This window comes from Quercus lobata, chromosome 6 (assembly GCF_001633185.2).
Source record: "Quercus lobata isolate SW786 chromosome 6, ValleyOak3.0 Primary Assembly, whole genome shotgun sequence".
In the NCBI taxonomy this organism is placed as follows: domain Eukaryota; kingdom Viridiplantae; phylum Streptophyta; class Magnoliopsida; order Fagales; family Fagaceae; genus Quercus; species Quercus lobata.
This window is the reverse complement of record NC_044909.1, coordinates 6785444-6791741: the sequence shown is the minus strand read 5'-3', so window position 1 is coordinate 6791741 and position 6298 is coordinate 6785444.

The window sequence follows — 6298 nt, the reverse complement described above, 5'->3', positions numbered from 1 at the left end:
ATGCACCAAATTTCCAGCTGAAAAACACCACTTTCCTAGTTATATTAGGACTTTGTTTTATTTTTAATATTTTTCCTTAATTAGTTAGATTTGGATATTATTATTGAGAATATTTTTAGGAGATTTTATAGGCTTGGGAAAGGGGGAATTAACGTGTAAAAAGGGGAGGAGAAATCAGAATCACACACAGACACGCCTCTCTCTCTCCTCTTCTCTGATTTTTTTCCTTTAAGTTTTCATCATGACCTTGTGTGGCTAAACTTTTATACTTGGTCGAAGGAAACTGAAGCCTTGGAATCAATAAAACTGTGAGATCTAATTTGTTTTTATTGTTCGATTTATGCTTTGAATATCAGATGCTCTTTTGTGCCTATTTTTATGATTGTCTTGTTTAATTAGAGGCCTACTAGTTTATTATTCGTTGCAATCTACTACTAGGTTAGATATCAAATCCGTAATTGTTTGATCTCTCTAACTTGTGAAGCAACCAAGATTTAATGATTTGCTGCGTCAGAAATTATTAGATCTTTGGAAGAATGCTCGACTAAATTAAATGCAACCACTTGTGTTTGTGTTGTTTAGTTTCATCGATCTCTCAAATTCTTAAGGCTGCTACTAGATTAAACCTTTAGCACTTGTCTTGGGTTGTTTAGTAGTTAGGGTTTATTAGATCGCTTTTTTTCTAATTAACTACGACTAAGGAGAGATAGGAAAATAAGTCCAACGATGAATGTTCAAAGTGTGAATTGATATACAAGGTTTTCAGACCCGGACCGTTCATTGAACCGTAAAAGGGAGAGGTTCAAGGTTTTTAAGGTCGAACTGAGGTTGAACCGGGGTCGAACCATGATGACGTCATAATTAATATAAATAAATATATTAAATTAGTATAAATAGAAAAATTAAATTAAATGACCCAATTAAATATAGAAATCTATCTTTCAAATATATTTTTTTATATCATAACTTTCATAGGACAAATAAGAAATATCATATCCTAAGCATACATTGTTTCTCAAAAAAATATATATCCTAAGCATACATAGATATAATATTTCTTTATTTATTTATATGTTGATTAGATAAACTTGTGATAGTAATATTGTAATAATATAGGAATTAGAAGGGCACTTAGTAATTTTAAATTAAAATAATTATTTAACAATTATTATATACTTAATTGTATCCGTTGACTCACTATTTTTCCTCTACCATTCAAACTTTGCTACATTATAATTGTGACAAAAAAGTTGTGAAATATTTTATAAAACTATATTTTTTCATTTAAAAAAATTATAAATATTAACAAATTACTTATAATATTTTATTTATTACTTATCAATCTATCAATAGTCACGTTATAGTCTCAAAGTTGCAAATCTATTGGCTGAAACGTTGCCAATTTCAAAAATCAAAAGTTTTCTTATTCCAATGCCAAGTCACGTGTAGCTGGAGGGGCTCTAGATTCTTCCAAGTCACGTGTAGGAGAGGGGCTCTAGATTCTTCCAAGTCAAGTCACGTGAACCAATGCCATTGGAATCATAAAAAAGAAAAAAAGAATTCAAAACAAACCCAAACGGAGAAGGTGAGAAACCACAGCAGTCTCCACGGAAAGAAGAAAGAGAAGAAGGAGAAAAAGAAGAAAGAAGAAGAAATAGAAGCAGAAGACAAAGATGAAGGCTGTGACTGGAGATCTGTGTTTGGTTGCTAACTTGCTATTTCAACTTCGCACAACCCCTACTTTGTCATCTTCTTCTTCTCAGTTTGTTTTTTTTCCCCCCCCTCACAAATCTTTTGGTTCCAAATCTGAAAAAAGTCCAATGCATGCCGGCCAAGTGGTTTGATCACGGTTCTAGAATTTAAAGCTTGTTTTTCTGTGTGTGTGTTTTTTTTTAAGGTTTAGATTCAAAGGGAAGTAGGGAACCGTGAGAAGCGATCTGATCACGGTTCTCAGAATCGTGAGGTCCGACCGCGGTTCGTACGGTTCCCTTTTTTTTTTTTCCCATAGAGCGGTTTTTGATGCTAAAAGAACCGAAAAAATGAACGGTTCGAGGTTTATCTGGTCGGACTGTACGGTCCGATCCAGGTTTCAAAACCTTGTTGATATATACTTGCATCAATGATCAGTTGTAAAATTCCAATGGTGGATGTTGACTTAGACCAAGATTTGTTCTCTTGATTGATTTCGATATTTTAATTTGAATTGTTCCTTAATTGTTTTTCTTAAAATTGTTTTCATTATACTCAAACCCCCCCCCCTCCTTGTTCATGTAGCATAAAACTAGGCTAGATACTCTCCCTGTGAACGATCCTTACTCACACTACTACATATATTTTTAGGAGTATAGGTTTTATTTTTGGTTGCCTGAGACAGCACACCAGTTGTATATATTATATCAATGTATAGAATTAAATAATAGAACATGTGATGTAGGGTGTATTGTAAAATGATGTGTTAAAATAATAAAGTAGGTTTTTGATATGTTAAATTGGCATACTTTTGCAACAACTGATGATGATGCACTTACATTTATAAATACATAACAAATTCAGTTATTTCCTACACCTTCAATAATTTTCTATAGAACACAATTTTTTTAGAAGTTCTGGAGTTGTAAATACCAATTCTAAAAGCACTTAGGCTTAGTTTGTTGTGTCCTGGAGACCAATGGTGTGTAACCTTTAGCAAAACTAATTGGAGTAGGGAAAAATCTAATCTTGACGAAAACATTTTATGTGCCTCAAAATCTTCAATTTATTCTTTCCTTCCCAACTATTCCCAACATGTATTATTATTAATGGTAATGGGGTGAACATACGGTATTCCATCTAAGAAAAAGAGCTAGTATCACAAATAATTACATAATTTTTGTCACAACTTACCGTATAGTGAGTTGTGAGTAGTGGAGGTGTAGACCTACTATTTTTTCTCCACAACTCATAGCTCACCAGATGGCGAGTTGTGTAATTTTTCATGTTCCTAGCATTGATCTCTATCTAACTATCTTTCAAACTGGCTATTTCTTGTAGGGTTTGTCTATTTGAAATTCTTACCAATTAAATTGCTATGCATTCTAACACACCAAAAGGGTTGATGTGTGTTCCAGGAGAGCTAGTCGATGAGGAACACCCATTACAGTATAAGCCTTTGGATCATTTGGGATTCCTTAATTTCCATCATTCCAATGATTATGGGCCAAAAATGGACTCTCTCGTCAAAGCCTACTATGGTGTGTGACCAATATATTTTGGGCTGAAGAATCTCGTCATTTAGGGTTTTTATTTGTGTAACAATAAAGCTGGGTCGTAACCAAGGAGAACATGGATTACATGTATACTCTTTGACCCTCTATCTTTTTTTTTTCTTTTTTTTTTCTTTTTTTTTTGGAGTATGAAAGCATAGACATTATTAAGAATAATGGCAAACTCATGCGACATATGAGAATATATGATTATTTTAAGACGTGATATAATATATAATTTAGTTTCTAAATTTTATTGTAAATAATTTGCTCTCCCTACAAATTAAAAAATTTCTAAAAGTAACTTATATCTCTCTATTTTTACAAATATATAATTTTATCATTTTTAGTGTTTTTGATTGATGTTATTCCTTTTTTAATTGGTTTATATTCTCCAAACTATTGTTATTATGCATTATATTTTCTTAATTTCTTTTGGTGTAGCTAAAATTTTTAAGTTTCAATTTTATTATTCAAATTTCTCATTCTCTTAAGGAAATTATCATGATAATCAAAATTTATCATATAACTATAATTGATATCACTCGTTTCTCAAAAAATAACAATTGATATTACTCAAATAATTGATAATACTCTCAACCCAAATCTGTCTTTTCTCATTCTTAAGTACACAGAAGTGGACTGAAATTGATCAAATTGGACCGAACTAGACCGAATGCCATGAGAAAAAAGCCACACGACTGAATTTTAACAGGGGAACCTAAGAAACAGCAATACCTAAGTTTTGTCCATTAGCAAAAGTTACTCAAAAAATTAGACATGGCAAATGGTTGGGTTGGGTCAATCAAGTTGCAGGCCAAAATGGACCATATTAAACGGGCTAAAAATGGGTTGGGTCAATTGGTTTACAAGTCAGGTCGAGTCGATTTTACCCATATCTTCACTTTAAAAAAAATTAAAAAAACAAATAAATGCCAAATTTATAGAGAGAATGTATCAAAACAATCATCGCACCTAATAGTCTGATATCCTTTTTTTTTTTCATTAAGTGGACACCTGCTATTATTTGACTATCTGTTACTAACTTACTATTATACATGTGAAGGGAAAAAAATAAACATACCAAAAAAACCATAAAGCTTTCCATATTCTTGCAATTCTGACAATTTTGAGTATAACTAAAATTCTTTATAGTCATGATAACAAAATTTTCCATCTAATGTTGTTAATAACTTACAGCCAGAATACTTATAATTACAAATTTACAATTTGAGAGAGAGAGAGAGAGAGAGAGAGAGAGAGAGAGAGAGAGAGAGGAGTCCAAAAAAGTATTTATTTTAAATTTATACACTTCAGATTCAAAGCTCACTAATGATATCATTCTCATAAAAGAACCAAAAAAAAAAAAAACTAAATGTCATGAACTATCACTACAAAAAAATGCGCTATAGGTGAAGTTTATAGCTGCATTTGTAAGTGTCTTTAGCTGCGTTTCTTGATAAGGCCTATAGCTGTGTTTAAAAAACACGGCTATAGGTGCACCTATAGCTGTGTTTTCAAAAACGCGAAAAACACGGCTATAGGTCCATAGGTCCATATGTATTTTTTTAAAGGTGGACCTATAGCCGCATTTTCAAAAACACGGCTATAGGTCCAGTCGAATAGTATATATTTTTTGAAAGGATGGCCAATAGTATACAGCGGAATAATTTTTTTTTTTTTAAGGAGGAGCTATAGCCGCATTTTTATAGGTCCAGCCGAATAATATATATTTTTTAAAAGGATGGCCTACAATGTACAACCGGATAAAATAAATAAATAATTTAAGGAGGACCTATAGGTAACACACACACACACAAAAAAAAAAGAACCCACTAAATGACATCCCCACTTTCCCACCTACCCCCATTCTGATCTTTTCTTTCTTTGGTCATTCTTTTTGTGCTTTCCTATTCTTTCTTCTCTGCAAGTCAAGCCCCTGACTCTTCCTTTTTTCTTTTTGTTTTTTTCCTTCTTCACTCCAACACAACTCTTTTTTTTGTCTTTGTTTCTTTGCTGACCCACCCATGCTGCCATCCACACTAGTTAGCCCTCTTTTCCTTCCCTTATCTCTCTTTTTGCTTTTTTCTATGTCTTGATTTGGATTTGAGTTTTGATTTTGAATTTGAACTTTTTGGATCTATGCTTGAATTTGTGCTTTTGTGTTGCTGATATTGTGCTTATGTTTAAATGGGTTTGTGCTCTTGAGTTTGTTTATTTTATGTTTCTGAGCTTGTGCTTTTGTGTTCCTTGAATAGAATTAGTGTTAGATCTGGGTTGGTTTTGTTGAATGAGAGGAGATTCGTGGGTTTGTGTTCTTATATTTTGGAGCACGTTGTGTTTGATTTTGAATTTCTAGGTGTGTTTGTATTGTGAGTATGTTGTGTTTGATTTTGAATTTTCTGGGTTTGTGTTTGATTTTGAATTTTTTTGGATTTGTTTTTAATTTTGAATTTTTTGGGAGAAAAAAAAAAAACCCAGAATTTTTTTTTTAAACCTATAGTCGCGTTTTTAAAACGCGGCTATAAGTCCGAAGCGTGGTTATAAACGCGACTCAAAGCTGGTCTGTAGCCACGTTTTTTAAAAACGCGGCTATAGGTCTCAACTAATAGCCGCGTTTCTAAAAACGCAGCTATAGGTCCAAATCCTATAGCCACGGTTAAAAAACGCGGCTATAGGTCTGACCTTTAGCCACGATTACAAAAACATGGCTATAGGCCTATTGCTGCGCTGTTTAGGCCAGGTTTGTAAGCGTGGCTATAGGAAACACAGCTATATCCTATAGCCATGTTTTTGGGGTCTATAGCTGCATTTTTGAAACGTAGCTATAGACCCCTTTTTTTGTAATGCATGTTAAGTTATCAGCATTTTTCAGTGCACAAATTCCTGTTGCTATTATACTTTTGTTGTGTTTTGTGCTAATTAGACACTTAGAGTTTGTGTTGGTAATAGTTAGTAACTTAGTCTTAGATTTCTGGCTAGTTGGTACTTGGTATATAACTTAGTTAGTGTTAGTCTATTAGATAGTTAGTACTTAGTAGTGTAGACATTATAGT